Source organism: Halichoeres trimaculatus, unplaced genomic scaffold (genome assembly GCF_033239565.1).
Source record: "Halichoeres trimaculatus isolate MK-OKI-2021-1 unplaced genomic scaffold, fHalTri1.1 fHalTri1_scaffold_4, whole genome shotgun sequence".
NCBI lineage: Eukaryota > Metazoa > Chordata > Actinopteri > Labriformes > Labridae > Halichoeres > Halichoeres trimaculatus.
This window is the reverse complement of record NW_027437182.1, coordinates 31815819-31834246: the sequence shown is the minus strand read 5'-3', so window position 1 is coordinate 31834246 and position 18428 is coordinate 31815819. Positions and strand designations below refer to the sequence as shown.

General features: G+C 38.9%; 1 long non-coding RNA gene across 2 annotated transcripts in view; it reads right to left on the bottom strand.

The window, feature by feature from the left end:
- The window catches only part of LOC141789427 (uncharacterized), a 146337-nt gene extending 128358 nt beyond the window's left edge, over window positions 1-17979 (bottom strand). For both annotated transcript variants that reach the window (XR_012598210.1, XR_012598211.1), the window contains exon 1: window positions 17629-17979. This is a non-coding gene — a long non-coding RNA (uncharacterized LOC141789427). The remainder of the gene's footprint in view (window positions 1-17628) is intronic.
- Between the last annotated feature and the right edge of the window lie 449 nt (window positions 17980-18428).

Sequence of the window (18428 nt, the reverse complement as noted above, 5' to 3'; positions counted from 1 at the left end):
AGCTTAAGAAGCACAAAAATTGCAGGCTCTGTTTTATAAAGGCTGACCCAGCCTAACTTCTGATAAGACCAACCCAGGCACAACCAAAGTCAGTGTAGGGGGCCAGCTGAGGCCCAAAGTTCAAGGCCCCAAACTTTTATCCTATGATGTACTTATTATGTCACTGAAATTAATCATGTCTTAAATGATGTGTTTGTTTACATTTTCTGTCAAGAGCACAAACAAAACCAAAGTATATCTAGTAACGTCACTCTAAACTACATTTGGACTGTGTATAGGCTACTTGTACAAAGCTAAAGCTCTGTTCATTCTGCAGGAACTCAACAACCTTTACAGCTGACGTCTTTAAATGAATGGATTTATCATGATGAGAAAATGTGAGAGTTCAAAAAACACATTAGAGGACAAAAGCGTTAAAATTGAGCAGAAAAGACAAAAATCTTTGCATAAAATAGCTCAGAAAGCAGGATAAGAAACATTTTGAGCTAAAAATGTTGTTTGCAGTAAAGGTGGGGGAGCTATTGAATATACTCGATATATCCTGGGTTGTTGGGCATGAAAAGTATAAAATGACTACATCCCAACCATGGAGAACAAATAGACACGTAAATGTTTTCAGACATCGGAATGTAATTCTCTTGTGCTGTGTGTTTTTATAATGGGGAGAAGGGAAAACAGTTGCTTGTGTGTCTCATCAGTTGTGGGTTGTGGGTTCTTGGGGCTTGTTTTCTGAAATGTAGTTGCTTATTTGGGCTGTCTTTACTACCTGTTTAATCCTTGCCTGATTCTCTACTGGCTCTCCAAAACAAGAAACGAATGCTGCATGTTCTTGAGTTTCACTTTCGTTTCTCTACGCACTCCACCTCTCCCCCGCTTGCCATTCAGTCACAGCTCTCAGCTGTGCATTGCTCGATGCATGGTAGAAAGGATCTTTGTTTGTCTGAATACCAAAATACTGCAAGCTGCGATGTTTACAGAAAACAGGGAACTAAAAATATGTAACTACATAAAGTTTGGTTCTAAATAAAGGGTTAATCATACTTCACCTGATTGTAATTTTCCCCTTTTTGCATGCCTTTTTTAAAAATCAAACTGAAGGGTGTACTGGTGTCATTTTATGCATCAAAAGGGTTAAATTAAACATTCATATAGCAGAAATCATACTGTCAAGATATATATCTTGTATCGTGATATAACCTAAAAATATCAAGATATTGTTTTTTCGGCTCTTGTTTGCAGGTCAAAACAGACTATGAAAAACAATCCTGATAAAATCCAGATCCTGATCCTGCCATAAAAACATCCTGACATATTTTCCACATATCGCCCCCTAATGGAGAACATTTTTCTTGGTCAGAAGCAGTTTGCTGATGTTCACACAGCATGTAACACTGCAGAAAACAACAAGGTTACACACTGTAGTTAACAAATAGGGCGTTGGTGTGTAACTTTTAGGATTAATAAATATGTCAGTAAGAGCTGCTGGCCCTTGGCCATTTTTTACAAAATCAAATGTGGCCCTAGCAGTTGAGTTGTGCCTTGAGCTCCTTGGTAAAAAGCTACAGCACGTCTCTCAATTAACTCGCTTTGCTCCCAATATAAGAACCTTATGTCTAATGTTTTTATCCTCAATTTTGCCATCTTTCTTCAGCTTCTCGAAACAGTCATGGGAAAAAAAGCACCAAAAGATCCTGAATGAACACTTTGACTTTGAATGTGATTTTATTTAGCTGCTGCCTCGCCTCAGTGACCATTTTGCTCTTGTCCGCTGAATAAAATACAGATTGGTTGTTGACAATTGCTTACTCTATGCAAACATTATTCCTGCTTTCCCTGCAATATGCAGAACCAACACACAAACAAGCTTTACTGCAGCTGGTTCAGTCCTGTCACAGCCCTTGTTCATTTAAAAAAGTGAAAAATACCAGGCGTTATTTCTGTTTTTCACCGCACCTTTCCACTGAATCAGCTCCTGTTAACCGTGTGTGCAGGTTTCAGCTTCACATGACAGGTGAAGCATTTTGTTCAGCGGAGCCAGATGAGAACTACAGCCCCCATCACCTCAACCTAAGCTGGGAAAATACAGACAACCAGGTCACAGAAATTCTGTCACAAGTTATTGGGCACCTAAGAGTGTGGGAAATCCTGTGGTGCAATATTATTCTCTGTAAATCTCAAACTGTGAATAACACAAGCCAAGCAATTTAAGCAGGAAGGTCATAGCAAAGTAAAGCAGGAAAATTGCCGGGGAAAAAAAGCAGGCTTTCTGAGAGAGTGAAATAGATGAGAGATGAAGGGAGATGAAAAGTTGACGGGCAACCCAGGCAGGTCTACAAAAAGTAATGAATATCCCTTGGTGTGGAGCGATTTTGAGGAACTGTCATTCTGAATGAAGTGAGATAAAAATTATATTTCGCTCAGATAAAAAAACCAACCAATACAAAAGCAGAAAGGACATATGTCTGCCTGATGCTGCCCTTAATCCAAGACAAGGCCTGACAGCCCGCGCCATCAAATGTCAGAGCGACTGAAGCATCAAAACAGAATGATTATACAACACACAGGGCCAAAATAAAAACAGCAGAGCATTCAGGAAACACACACAAACACTTTTATTTATGGTCACAGAGTGGAACGCAATCTTTGCTCATCTCAGAGAACTTCTGGTTAGACTCTTAGTATTCATTATAAGAGAAGGGGATAAATGTGGGGGTCATAATATGGTCTTTTTTGTGATTAATATTTTTTTTGTGTCCTTTAATTAATAAATTAAAAAGCATCAACCTTTTTCTTCTAATTTTCACATTCAAAGACATAAAATGTGGTGGGTTTTTTTCAATATTTATCATTTTCAAGAAGTCAAAAAAGTGTCTTCTTGAGTGGAAATGACCAAAATATAAAGTATATACAAGATGAGTAAAGTTTTATTAACTGATGTTAACTGTTATTAAAGTATAGCTGGTCAATCTCAATCAAGCTGACAGGTGACTGTTATCTTTTGCTTTTGACATAACAAAAAACCTCATCTAAAGTTTTAACTACAACATACAAAATAATTCTTATTTGCGAGACATTTCTGGGTGGGGTTATTTTTATACAGCCTCCAGCTTTCATCTCACAACATATTAGTTATGTCAATGAAATGAATGATGTCTTCAAGGATCTGTATAGTTGAATTTTCTGTCAAGGCCTCAAGCCAAACTAAAGTCTATCTAGTAACATCTCACTAATCTACATTTGTGTGCATAGGCTACTTGTATAAAGCTATAGCTCTGTACATTCTGCAGAAACTCAACAACTCTTACAGCTGACATCTTTAAATGAATGTTTTAATCATGATGTGAAAATGTGAGAGCTCATAACACACATTAGAGGATGCAAGACAAGATTTAAGTAGGGATGCTCGATATAATCGGCCCAATATCGGTATTGGCTGATAAAAGCTTAAAAACACGTTTATCGGTATCGGCAGATATGAAAATTTCTGCCGATAAGCACAGCTGATAAGGTGCTATTCAGTTAGGATTATTATTATTTTCCATCTGAAAAATAAGCTCCTTAAATAAAATGTAGCACTTGATTTATTTACTCTGCAGAGCTCTGTGTCTGTCACCAGGTTGTTACAGTAGCTCTAAAATAATCAAATGTAACTTGGTTATGTTTAAAAATGCATTGTACATTTAAAGTTCATGTGATCTAAAGAAATTATTTTTCTGTATTTCAATACTGAATGTCTTGAGTTTGAAAAAATAATACATTTCTTATTAATGGTAAAATCTAATGTTTTTTGTCTTGTTTTATGTGTGTTTCTTAAACAAGACTGTCACAATAAGAGTAACATAAATTCCAATACAGGATAGACTTAGCTTTCTTTACAGTGAAAAAAACAAACAAACTTGTGATTATCGGTATCGGCCAAAAGGGGTTTCGATATATCGGCATATCGGATATCGGCAAAAATCCAATATCGTGCATCCCTAGATTTCAGTTATGAAATGTTGCAGAATGGACAAAAATCTGCATAAAAATAGTTCAAAATGCAGGATAAGAATTATTTAGGTCTAAAAATGTTGTGTTTTCTTGTGTTGTAAGTCGGTTCAGACAAAAGCGTCTGCTAAATAAAACTGTGGAAGTGATTTCAAGTCAAATAGTTTGAGTATGAAAAACAACCCTGATCCAGATCCTGATCCTGCCATAAAAACATCCTGACATATTTTCTCCATATCGACCCCCAATGGAGAACATGTTCCTTGGTCAGAAGTAGAATTTGCTGATGTTAACACATCAAATAACACTGCAGAAAACTGACCACTTGTGATCAAGAGACACCAGAGTTGCAGGGGATGTTTGATTTCATCAGTCTGTGATGATGGAACAAGGATGATTTTTGACTTTCAAAGGCGTTTCACCACCTCCCATGTTTGGAGCCACTGCTGTAGACAACTTAAATCTTGCCCACCTTGTTAAACTGAGGAGTTATAGTTATTCAGGCAACAGCTTCAGCAACAAAATGTTTTCACAACAGTAACTCTGGGAGAGTAGGAGAGCTTCTTCATGCTGTTACATTTTCTAGAATATGAGTTTTTTTTTCCAACCTATTTTTTTTCCTCCGTGAGGACTCCTAATGCATCCAGCAACATGTAGTTTCAATGCAGATGTGTAGCCCTTCCGATACTTAGATGTGTAGCCAGTCATTTGTTTTCTGAAACTCAAGTTTTATCAATCAAACCAACCGCCAAAAGGTTTGTTTAACTCATGTCATACCACTGCTGTTTTTAATGATATAACCTGTTATGGTGATAGTGATACACCGATGCAGTTCACATTTTAGATGATACGCAGGTGCTGCCTGAGAGGCTGCTTGTTGCAGCAGCTCTCTCTTTGTTTTTGTTTTTGTCTTTGTTTTTACTTTTTTCTTATTTTCTTATTTATCTTTGAATTTGGAGACACTTAACATTTTTTGTCTCATGGTAGCTTTGTTTACACACAAGATTTCATCTGTTAGCAGCCTGTAGCATGTTGATGCTAGTTGGTGCAAGGGCTGGTGTTCTCTTCGAGCTGAGGAGAGGGAGTCAAGGACGACGTGCTGGTGCTGCAATGTGAGCTAGGAAGAGATGACATTAACCTGATGGTTGAGCTAGCCGTGCTAACCCAGCAACAGAGGGAACACCAGAAGGCAGAGTAGCATCATGCTATACACAGACATGGCTAACAGAGCTAACCCTGGACACAGATGCCACAAGGAAGAACTTCTGTGAGCAGACAGGATCCAGGAGACAGAGACTGAGCAGACTGGTGAAGAAGCTCAGTCCTGGACCCTGTGGAGGTGACGGCTGATTGGAGAATGATGTCTCTGATGGACTTTTTCCTAGTTGACACTTTTTATATTATTTTATTTATATATAACCTTGAATGTTTTGCACTATATGCTGCTGTAGAATTTCCCTTCGAGGATTAATAAAGTATCTAAAGTATTCCATTCTGCTCTAAAGTGTGTCTTTTACACCAGACTATGTTACTTCCTGTACTTTTTTAAAGACTAAAGGACTAAGGAAAGTGTCTCCAAGAGTTAAGCTGTCACTGGTTCGCTACCTTGAGTTGTTTTTCAAGTGTCAAATTTTCCTTCAGGTGTGCACAAAAGGCGTGGGCGGAGAGGAACAAAAACAACCTGCGAATCATTGATCACCCTTTCAAATAAAACGGAGAGCTGAACTGAGATCATGCTGAATGCATATTCAAGACAGCCAGGACACAATGTGGAAGAAGATCTCAACTTCAGCTCTCTTTGGATGATGTTCTCAGCACTATTTCTTTTGCTAAAGGAAGAACTATGAGACAAAGTGTGTCATTGGTCGATCATTCATTACATGTTCATTCTGTATTTTGGATTTTAAAAAAAGGATTAAAGAAGGGCGGCTGTCGCAGGAAATTGTAAACGTCTAAATCGAACCTGATGTTCAAGGTTATGTCCTGAGTTTTGAACGTGGCTTAATTGACTACACGAGCATCAGCTTTACATTTTGCATGGCAGCAGTTAGCAGACAAACACGTGGGTATCCATGAATTCAGACAAACTTTTATCCCCTACCTCCCTTCCTTTTATCAATTCAGCTCCTTTTGTGAGCACAGAATGAACTGAGCAGCCATTGATTTTGCCTTGTGTTGTAGAAAATAACGTGTCCTTCGCAAAAGAATACAGTCATGCTTCTCATTCCAAAGTCTTAATGCTTTTCCCTTGAATAAATCATCCACATCTATTGACTCCCTTTCATTTTGCAACACAAGCCCACCATTCAGACAGAAAAGAAAAGAGTCTGAATTACTTCAAGCTGGAGAGTTACCTTGCATAGAGCGGAATTAAAGACCATTTGCCAATATTGTGGATCAACTATGCCGGGTATAAAAGCTGCATTCTTGTGTTACCTGGCTGGGGAATAGAGCCACAATGGACTTCAAACAAGGACCAGTGCACAATCCGCAGACTGATTTTTTACTTGAGGGACCTTGGACTTTTTACAACAAACATTTTCCAGCAAAGCGAACATAAAGGGAAGTGTCTGAATGTGCTGTTGTATTAGCCTCTTGCCCTTTGTCAGGAAGAATGTAGGCTGTTCACTGTACGTCAATGCATGACCTCAATCTCATAATTTATCATTGTGGCACGGTACAGTATGAAGCTCCTTTTGGAATCGCTTGTTGTGCATTGTTCACGAGCTGTTTGCTTTGGTTTATAACTGGAAAAGTTTTCACATTCTGCTGCACCTCACATGCCCTCCTCTGGTTCACAGAGTTTTCTGACACAGAAAAGCTCCAAACCACCCTAGACAAGGAATTAATGACGCCCAAACCCTGAGTGGAGGGAAGAAAACGATTGCTCTAAACGTTTTTTCATCCAGGGAAAGTTTCAGCTTCTTTTAATGTCAGGTGTTTTTTTTTTTTTAAAGAAGGAGTCAAACAGAATGTAAGAGCCTGATGTTTGTGGGTTTCATTGTCAGTACTGTAAGCTGGCTGACTATCCCTGCTGCTCTTTAAGGTGCCCACACTCCTACCTGAGTGACACTCACTTGAGCTCTGCTCCAGTCTCTAGCCCCTCTAACAGCAAGATAAGACTCTTATCACCTCCAAGAGTGAAGATTTGGCCTCAATCCAAGAGAACCAACGGAGCAGGAAAACCACTGTCTAGACACTTAAGGTGAACTAAAAGCAACAATGCTCTGTTTGACAGGAAATACTAAAGGGCTGTCGCTGAGGCACGGCACACCGAGGAGGCTGTAGTTCAGACAATGTCATTGTGCCAGAGCGCCTCACCAAATCCTCTTTCGTGCAGTCATTTTTCATCACCGACTACCATGAACCCTCTGCTGGACAGGGGAGGTGAGAGCCCACCAGTTACCCAGGAACACGCCGTCTGAAGGGTTAATTGTTCCGCTTTGGATCAACGTGTTCGACATACACCAGGAGACAAAAGGTGACGTGCGTGTTAAACTGAAAACAGGTGAAGTACTTTCAGTTTGACTCATAAACAGCCTTTAACTAAGGTCTGTGAACAAACTGAACTCAAGTCTCAACTCATAAGAAGACGAACTGAAGCTTGTAATGTTTACACTGATTGTTGCTGGCTAACACAATACAACCTTTTTTGATGTGCTTTTGTTTGCCTAATACAGCATAAACCTGAGAGCAGGTGTGTGAACAATGCTGTCTTCTTGAAATGAAATGAATGAAATGAAAATGAAATGAATGAAATGAAATAAAATGAAAAATACTTTATTTATCCCAAAGGGAAATTCAGGATTGTAGTAGTTTAGACTGCGTAAATAATAATAATAATAATAATTCTTGTGTGTCTTTTTAGATGCACACACAATACAAACAAAAACAAATCATTTGTGTAGTTTGACTCAACATGAAAAGATGATGAAGCCACCTTGACATCACCAATTCATCTGAGTGTGGCATCCTGACCTTTGACATCCTGCTCTTTGTTGACTCACACACTCTGCTGAGAGTCACATGTGCTGAACCAGAACAGAGACACCAGCATCTTAATGTTGCTTAAATAAAATTAACAAAGCACTTAATCACTGCTTTGATTAATTTGCCCTTCATGTTGACATAAAAAAAGACGCCTAAACCACGAGGCAGAGATCTGAAAACAAAGTTCCTGTGCCATCTCATCCGTCTATCACTGTGTTGTGGTAAGGTTGGTCTTAAAAACAACGCTGAGCTCTGAGAGATAAGAGCAGCTGCGGGTCGCAGCATGCAGGAACACGAGGCTGTTTGTGAAACCTAACACCTCCTCAGGTAACAACACACCTGATTTTTGTCTCTTCTTCCTTTTGATGAAATAAAAGGCTTTAAACTCAGACTGAATCATCACCTGGGTGTATCAAGGCACAAAGCTCACAACATTAAATGAACAGGTCTGCACCATAAACTATCACAGAATATCACAAGAAGATATAACGCTAATTTAGACAAATGTCTAACAAAGTCATAATGTTTTAATTACTCTTTCACTGAAAGCCTCTAACACCTTAACAGATTCAAAATGTGAATTTCTTTCAGTTTGGGTTTATCGACAGATATTCACCATCCTTTGAATGTCCAGTATGGGGCCAGTATTGTAGCAAAACTATTTACAAATGTGTATTTCGATCTGTGTGAGTTACCAGATCCACAAATTTGTAAAGGAAATCTGTCTGTGTGTAACTACTAGGGATGGGTACCTTTCACATATGAAACGATACAGTACTGATGCCCGGTACCTGGCAATCCGTACCGGTACTCTACGGTACCAATTGTCGGTACTTTTTTGTGCTTGTTAGGTGCTGATACAGCAAGTCAATAAGAGCACTTGCTTTGGTAGCTCCAAAATCTGTTAACACACTTGGACACATTTTTTGTGCCTTGTACATCTCATCAAAGGTTGCGGACCCAAATGGCACCCGTTTTGTAGAATGACCCATTAGTCTCCAAACTCCAGAAAAGAAGCTAGATTTGTTGCTAGTTGCTATTTTGTATAAGAGGTAGCTTGAGGGGTCTGAAAACTCTCTTAATATGGCCTCAGCTCTATTTGAAATACCACTCTTTGATCTTTTTTGAAATTGAACGATTCCTCGAGGCGGAGAAAATTACTCGAATAGTTTTTGTAATTGAGTACCTTAAATCATTCGAGGCATCGTTTCAGCTCTAAAAAATATCAATTTGTTTAATGATGTATTTTTTTGTTTTTCAATTTGACTTATTTATTCTTTAATATATAACCTTGAAATGATGTGTTCATGTCCAGCATGGAAAATCGTCTGCTCTTCCACTCCCTCACAGTGACAAAGATGCATTTAGGTACCTAAACATGGTACCTTTTGATTTTTCATGAATCTGTACCTGGTACTTTTGACAGACTTCGGTCGGTACCTATAAAAGTATCTAATTCAGTACCCATCCCTAGTAACTACATCCTCAAATGTGAAAACAAAATCTGCTTGTGTGTAAAATAAACTGTGTGTGTAGTCAGATCCACGTATATGTAAAATAAATCTGCAGCTGTGTAAACTGATCTGTAAGTGTAGACGGGTCAGTAAATACATTCATCACTATGGAGGTGTGTGGTCTGTGAATATCTGGCCACTACATTAGATGTGTTCTCACACGTGACTTTTGCTTCACTCCTGCCTCGGAAGAGGAAAACATTCGTGCAGCGATTTGTATCTGTGTTTGGAGACTTGTCTGTGAGCTTCCATGGCGATACAACTTTAGACCACCAGGGGATGCAAGCACCAACAATACTGGTCACCTCTACTGTTTTTAGCCTAACACACTTGTCATCATACTCAGGCGTGTTCAGACATGTCCCATCTGAAAGACAAGACCTCCCACAAATTAGATCAAGACTTTGAAAGACCTTTTGAGAAAATAATTTTTAAAATTTAATGATTTTGTTGATATCTGTTGATTATTTTGGCAGCATACTATTGGCCATGTGATAACCTGAAAATCTCCATCATATAATTAACAGTTGATCTTTCAGTGACGTCTGTAACTGTAACGAAACATTTTTTTAAAGTGTAATTAAGACAAATGAGAAGGTCATTTCACTGTGAAACCATCTTGAATGTGACTTCAAACGTGTCAGGATTTGGACTGTAGTCTGGAGTGAGTCTGAAAGACTGACCAAGAGATATGAGAAAATCCAGAGTGTGACAGAGATAAAGAAGTTAAACTACAAATATCGACAGACGGAAAGAGGATATCAGGTAGAAAGAGCACTAACTTTCATTAAGGACCACAGTACAATCTCTATGTTCTGAATATTTTGTTTACCTTTGGCTTAAAGGAAACGTCTCCAGGTGAGCGGTGAATTCCCATGCTACACATGACCCCTACTGGTCACAGACTCCCTACATTAACTCTCTGCTGTTCATCTCTCCTCTTTTTACCTGCAGAAGTGCTGACACAGTCAAATATCACTCAAGGTGTGTGTACTTCACATTCTCCTGCTGTAATTACGCTCTGTGGGCCTCGCGTAGCATCAACAGATGGAGGAAAACCGCACAGAAATATGGTTACTGATTTTCAACTTGACCGAGCCAAACCTAAAGCAGGACAAATCAGGAGGCAAATTGGATGTTTGCATTTTTTTTTTTTTTTTTTTTTTTAATGTAAGACTTTGAGTTCAGCAAAATTTCACATACCAAGCCTTTTCTGGAGCGTGTGTCGAGGAATATTGTATATCCACTCACATGTGGATGTGCCGCCTCTCATCATTTGATTGAGCCCTGCCAGTCTCCATTGCTGGGGATTCCACAGTCTGCCCGCGCCGTCTGCTGCCAGGGCCCCGAAATCCAAATTGACCCAGACAGACACACGGAGGCTGTTTTTAGCAACAAATATGATAAAGGTTCAAGCTATACATCTCAATTTTCCTCTTTTTTTTTATAATATCAAAACAGGAAAGATAGAGATGAATGCTTCACTGGTCAATTAATTCACACAGAGTACAAACTACTGCCTTATCAATACTCATTACTGCATTAATATGACTCTTTTCTTTAATAAATCTATTAAAAAGAGAAGAGGGACTGTTAGATACACCTGATTTGGATCCATCTGTGTGATTCAATGAGATATTCTCTCTTTACACATTTATATTTAAAGAGTATAAGGTCCATATTCACAGTTTTTGTAGAACTCAGGGGCTTAAAAATCTTCCCAGTTTAATAAGATTTAAATGTTTCTGTTAGACTTAATTATCCAAAAAGTGGCTCTACTTCAGCTGGAAATTAAAGGTAACGGGGAAAAAAAAAGCCTCAAACAATTTAGCTTCTCCTTTTTGAATTCAACACAAACAGAGCAGAAGCTGTACACACAGAGGAAAATACTAATTTCCTCTGTTTCATTATAAAAACATAGAATATGTACCAGATCTGTGAGAGTTCATGTGCTGACAGAGAGAAAGAGCTGCTGCTCTCAGAGTCCAGGCTGATCCTGGCTCAGAAGAACATCAAACTTAAGTCTGCTAATGCCATCTAGTGGAGGGAGGAATATTAACTGGCTGGTTTTTCAGATATACTGTACACTCTTTTAATTTAATGCTTTGATAACATTTATCAAATTCTACCAATGATTTAAAAAACTAAAACTAAAATTAAGTCAATAAGAAAATTCAGGAAATATAAGCAATAAATCAGGAAGTCCTTAAAATTTTAGTTAGCTCTTTTAACACCAGACCATGTGAAAAAGTGAAATGATGATGATCATGTCTGCAGACTATATCAGAAGCCAAATTTCCCATAAAATGCACATCATGTGAGTCAGCCACTGCTGGAGAAAAGTGTTAACTTTTTCAATCCAGTTTATAGAGAAAGACTGGAATTAAGGATTTAATTTGGAAAGCTAACAGGCAGAGGAAAATTCCTCTTTTTATTTTTTAGAATGAAGGGAAAGACAAACTGCAACTTCAGTCCCAAAGAGAGCAGAAAGGTTATTCCTGTGTGAGCGTGAGGCGGGTTCACGATCAGCTGATGCATAATACACTGGATTAACAGCACCGATCATCATTACAGTCTCCACAAATTGATAAAGATGAAGTTTAAATTAAATATTAATCACGCAGAGTGACAGGGGAAACTTCTGCTCGTGCTGACTTTATATACAGGTATAAACACGTAAGTTTACTCCACAGCTCACGGGATATTTATGATGTGACTTGCATTATTAAGCATATAAAGCATAGAGCTAGATGATAACATGTATCTGTAAACAATGATTAATGATCAAAGTAAGCGCAGAATCAATTTTCTTGTGTGTCTTATGTGCACAACAGGTCGGAATTCTGCCGTGTGCAATGAAGAAAGCTGAGAATTGTAAACTGTAAAGACCCGCCCGAGCTCTGTCCTTTATTGGTTTTGACCTCGATATGATCCTACCACGCGTGTGAGTTCTAGTCTGGGCAGTTTTGGCTGCATGTACAAGAGCCCTGTACAGTAAAATTCACATTTGAAATATTTGGGAGAAAAAAAGGTCATAGTTCAAAAGGCATGGCCGCTTTTATTTTGGCGTAGCAGTGTGCCACAAACATTTACATGTAGCAGAAACCCTGAGGTATATTTCACATTGTTGTCTTTTTGGGGGGGTTGACAGACTCAATAAAAAGCCAAAAACCAAGTTGGGTACAGCTACACTGGTGCGACTGCCTCCACATGAGAGCAGGAGGCTGTACTAGGAAGCTGGATTAGTTCTTAGAGAGATAACTTCCTGGATAAGTTTCAGGTTTTCCGTACCACGAATGCGGATCTCTTTTTATCCAGACACGTTGCCCCGGTAACTGATGCTGAACGCCAAACCTGGTACGGAGCAGGTTAAGTTCCAGGATAAGAGCTCACGGGGTGTGACAGACCGCCCGCTGACCAATCAGTTCTCTCGGGCGGGCATGAAAGACCGCTCAGTCACCAGTTTGCTCAGCCAGAGTCCTCTGGTGCGGGACTGCCCCCTGTCTTTTTGGCCCAACATTTTTTCTTATGGGCTGTGAGCAAACAATATCTTACTGATCATCATAACTGAGACATTGTCAGGGAAAAGTAGAAATGTGTGCAAATGGAATCTTTCATACCGACCACTTTGAAGGATGTTTTTATTTTTATTTTATTTGCTCCCACGTCCTTTTTTCCCCACTGCTATTGCATCTACAATACAAACTGCCCATAATGAGCGTTTTCCTTGGGATTTGTAGGAAAGTGGACTCTTTCTAATTATGAGGTTGGATATGATGCTGATCACACACACACTGACTGACAACATGAATGAATAAGGTCCTAACTGGCCGTGTCGTCACATGATGAGATGGGTCTATTAATATCAGCATTTTGGAAATTTACGCATTCACAGATTCGGCAATTTTCACGCTAACCACGCCCATTTTATGTGTGCACACAGATCCCAGCCGGATTCACTTATCGAGTTGATAACGAGCTTCGTAGTAGCAGATCTGGATGACAGATTTGATTTGATTTGATTTTTTTAGGATCCACCATTAGTAACAGCAAATATGCAGTAGCTATTCTTCGTGGAGATCCGGTGAAGTTCAGTGAGTTGTCGCAGAGTTATCCTGGATGACTTAACCCAGCTTTGTAGTACAGGCCCCTGGTGTCAGCAAATACTGATTATTTCAAAATGGCATCAAACCGCCAACCAATGAATCAGCCTGTTTCTAACGCAGAGTGATGAGGAAATGTGTTGGTTTGTAGCTTCCTAAAATCATCCGAACGGTCATTACAGCAGCTAAACTTTGTGAACTCTGATTCGTTACCGTTAGCTAGCTTACAAAAGGTGATTCCTGTCGCCATGATGAGCGCTTCTGTGTCCCAAATATCTGATTAATGTACAACAGTAAAAAAACTCACACGCTGACATCAACACTGACCCCTGTTCAAAGCCATTTGGGGTTTTTTAATCTATCAAAGCCCTGGTTTCAGAGTTTCTCCTTTCAAAACAAAATTTCAACAGGAAAAGTCTTTTTTGCTAAATCCTGCTCCAGTTTAAAGTCATAGAAAGAGAACGTTATCCACACAGAAGAACTTTTTTTAAGGGACATCTGACCCAATCAAAAAATCAGTACAAGGAAATAATCAATCTATTAGCTGATTTTATAATTTTCTGATGTAGGTCATGAAGAGGCCTCAGCGTAAGAGTGAGACTTTTTCAGAATCAATTATCAACTCTTCACACGTCCCTAAAGTAAAGACAAGGCTTCTGTGGAGAGAGCTGTACATTCAAAGGAGTCTTTCCTTGAAAAGAAATCATGTTTTTCATGAGAGAGCACAGGTTTCTCTACCCCCACACATTAATCCCACACAGTATGTGTTGAATTCTGAGTTTGTCACCGGATTGCAAGAGTAAGACATAAAAGGAGACAGAGTGAGACACAGATAACGGGCCACTTGGCTCTTTTAAGTCACAAGATGCAGGAGAAGATGGCAGCAGAGGCAGGTAATAAGACGACACATGCCCAGAGACACAAATCTACCACTCGAATGTTTTTTTCAATTTAAAATCAAAACTGCATTACCTTACGGGCAACCTCAATGGGCAAAGAGATACCTGAGGCCACCTGGATCCCACTCCAAAGAGTTAGCCAAGACAATTTCCCTCAAATCACCTGCTATCTTAATCTGACAGCCAGACTCGATTACATGCCGTAAAAATTGCTTTTCTTGCCACCAGCAGTCGTTGTAAAATTATCTTAATTGTGTCATGATTATGCCTCAAAGCTCTGGTGAGAGCTTTACATTGCTCCTTTCAAACAGGAGAGCTGCACGAGTGGTAGGAGTGCACGTATATCAGCATTCAAGAGGAGAGAGGATGAGAGGGAAATAAATTCATCCCAAAGCTCTTGTGTCTGTTCACGTATTTCATCAATGATGTAAGTCATGTAAGAGGCACTTCCAAAATTCCTCCTATTGAAAGAAGCAGACAGGAGAAAATAACGCTGCTCCAACATCGCTCTTTGGAAGTAGTTCAGTTAAAACATTCACAAACAGGGACCTTTCCATTCCTGCTTTTTGCAGACTGAGAACTGCAGCATAAACATTATATGAACCGTATATCAGGCCTTTTAGAAGAAACTCTTCTGGCTTGAATAGCTGATTTCTTTCCTCATAAAAACTGTACTGATTTTTTTTTATAAACTCAACCGTTTTGAAAGAAATTTGGCAGCGTTTTGAGTGTTAGAAGTACGCTTTTTTTTTTTAAATGGGCGTGGCTAAGAAAACTGAAAGACAAGCTGTGCGAAATAAATGTATAAAGAGAGGTATTTTGGGGGGGGGGGGGGGTGTTATGAAACTTTAACAATAAGATAAAACCCAAAAAAAGCAAACTGCTGCTACATGGCCAAGTAGACCAGTGGTGCCAACATTCCAATATCATACATCTTAAAGGGGACATATCATGCTGATCCCTGATTTAATACTTACATATAATATAATAAATTTGAAAACAAGACCTTTCACCCCCTGAAATTTTAAAAAATTAGATATTGTATTTTTTCTGATATCCTAGAACGAGATTTGATGCCTCTGAAAATAGGTCATTGCCATTTGGCTTCGAGATTTCGACTTTCATGACGACACGAGGATCCTTTCTTTTTATTGGAGTAATCTGATAAAGCAGCTCCTCCTCTGTGAAGTCAGTTAGTCACACAACCACCACCGAGGGATACACCCACCAAGAGCCAACGTATAAACTATACATGTTACAGTACCAGTTTGACTCACCACACTGAAGCGTCCTAAGATGATCTGTGTCGAGGTGGATTTTCTTCTTCCTGAGCTGCAGAACCGTTCGGGTCTGACTCGGGGTCCAATACAAAAGGACGTATCCTGCACTCTGCCATTTTATTAGTGCTATCAATGCCTTACAGTGAAGTTTTGGCAAACAGCAAACTCGCTCGGTCTGCTCCATTTAATGTGCCAATTTTGTAAATACTGCCATGCTGCAAAAACCGCCCCATGGCTCTACCCCCTCCACCCCTCTGATAGAACTGACCAATCAGAGCACAAAGGGCTGTGACGTTGCGAGGTTACTGGAGGTCATTCTGGAAACGGAGCGTTTCAACGAGATCTTCAGAATGGCCTAAACTGAGGATATTGAGAACGCTATTGTGGAGCAATGAAGTAACTAAATGACTTGTACTGAGGGCAGAAATGCTTTACAGGCATCCTAGTCTGGCATAGTGAAAAGGAGAAACAAGCATAATATGTCCCCTTTAAGAAACCTGTGTAATAATATTAAATACATCTTTTGGAGCACTGGTTTTATAGAAAATATTCCTCACTTAAGACATTGAGTAACCGCTCGAGGTAAGTGGTGCAAGTCTGCAAATTGATCCGTTATGATGTGAAATCAAGCTTTGTTATCCAAATACTGAGAAAAACTACTCGAGATCTTTAGGAATAGAATAGAAAGTACTCTTTTATCACAGAGAAATTGGGTCAATAAAGTGCCGGGATACATGTTAATTTGGGGCTCTTATACCTCTGAGGCTAAAGGTTTTCTACATTTTATTGTGCTGTTATTTAACTGGGAAGTCCCACTGACTCACTGTCAAATAAAAGCAGCTATTACAATATGTAAGGCACTACAAAGGCAAACTGTAAGTTAGATCAGAACAATTTACACAAGATGTTAAAATACAGTCATCCTTCAAAAAACACAACCACATGTGAAATGCAAAATACCTCTGTAAGAACAGCCTTAACCATATAAAATTTAATTTTTAAAAGATTATGCCCAGGGTGCACAAGTAGGGACAGTTTTCCCCAAATCCCTCAAAGCTTTCACACTTGGGTACTTTTTAAAAGATTTGTGATTCAACGTGATTGTTGTAAACAGTAAAGACAAATATTTTTTTCCTGTGCAACGAATGCCGTGCAATAAATGACAAAAAATACACTGAGAAAGGCAGAAAAGCAATATAGGATGTGCAGAAAGGCAGATAAAATAAAATGTTATGAATGAAAGCTCATACGTCACAATAACTGTGCTTGAGCCAATAATCAAAATTTTTCAAGCAACTAGCAGACCACATGACACAAACACTAAATACAAGCACAGGAGACCGACAAACACCACGTGCTAGAAAAACTGAAATCTACTTATTCATGTCCAATTTTGACTTAAAAATTATATGCACAACACTAACCCAGCAAGTCCAGAAAAAATGTCTTCTTTCAAGACCTTAACAGACAAAAAAAAAAAAACTGCCAGTGGTGTAAAAGTGATGTGCCTGCCGAGCTCCTTGAAAACACTAAAAATGTCTCAATACAGGAAACTAAACAAGTACATTTTTACCTCATATTTAATTTCGCGAGACAATTTTGACTTGAATTAAGACACAAAGCACTTGCTTAGATTTCAATTTTTGCAGTCCACATCTAAAACATGAGCCATTTTAAATATCTTGAGTCTTTTAACATTGCCAAAACTATATGGATACAGCAAACAGGGACCCTTACAATCAAACCAACTTTAGCAAGAGCACAGCAAGCAGCTGTCACAGCATACGCAATCCACAAGTTAGCATTAATGCATTCGAGCAGACACAAACAAAAAGCAAGGTTTAACTTGACTTACGTTGTTTACTGTTGAAGTCCAGTCTCGTTTTTGTCGAAGGTTGAAGACGTTTCTTCATAAAGCAGTTTCCGAGTCGATGATTTTGCTTGTAGAAACTCCAAACTCGACTGGCGCCGTTAGCTAAGTAGCTAGCTTTAGCATCCCCGCAAAGTAACTGCCACCAAAACCAACTTCGCTCTTTGACAGTTAATGCAAACATGTTTCATCCAGTTGGAATAAAAACTACTAGAGATTCACTTCAAAGTTTAATTCTGATCAAATTAGTCTCACTTATCGACGGCTGTTAAATACTGAGTTGGTGATATGTGCCAACTTGACCGCAATTTGCCAAGGGGGCCATGACATGTTCAACACCTGTCTTCTTCTTCGTCTTTTTTTCTTTTCTTTTTTTTTTTTCTTTTGTGGTGCGTTTGATGACACTTTACGACCTATGTTCTCGACACCTGAGACGGTTAAATTTAGGTTACTCGACATGACTTTTGAAACATAAATTGACCAATTGTACCTAAAATTCTGAATTAATTAAAAATTCTTATAAAGTTTACATCTGTTTTTAACTTCTGCTTTTAAGTTTTGAATTAGTTTGTTTTTTTTAACTATTATTTCCCATGGGTTCTTATTTTTAGTGCCTGTCATTTTAACCTTATTTGTTTTTTCTATGCTTTTGCTAATTCTTGTGACTGTCAAGGCAGAATGATGATGTTTATTTGTCTTCTGAAATACAACTTCCACATGTACAACAGAAGACTTGCAAAAAAAGACGTCCACAAAGGTTACAAGATTGAAACACAGTAGTTTCC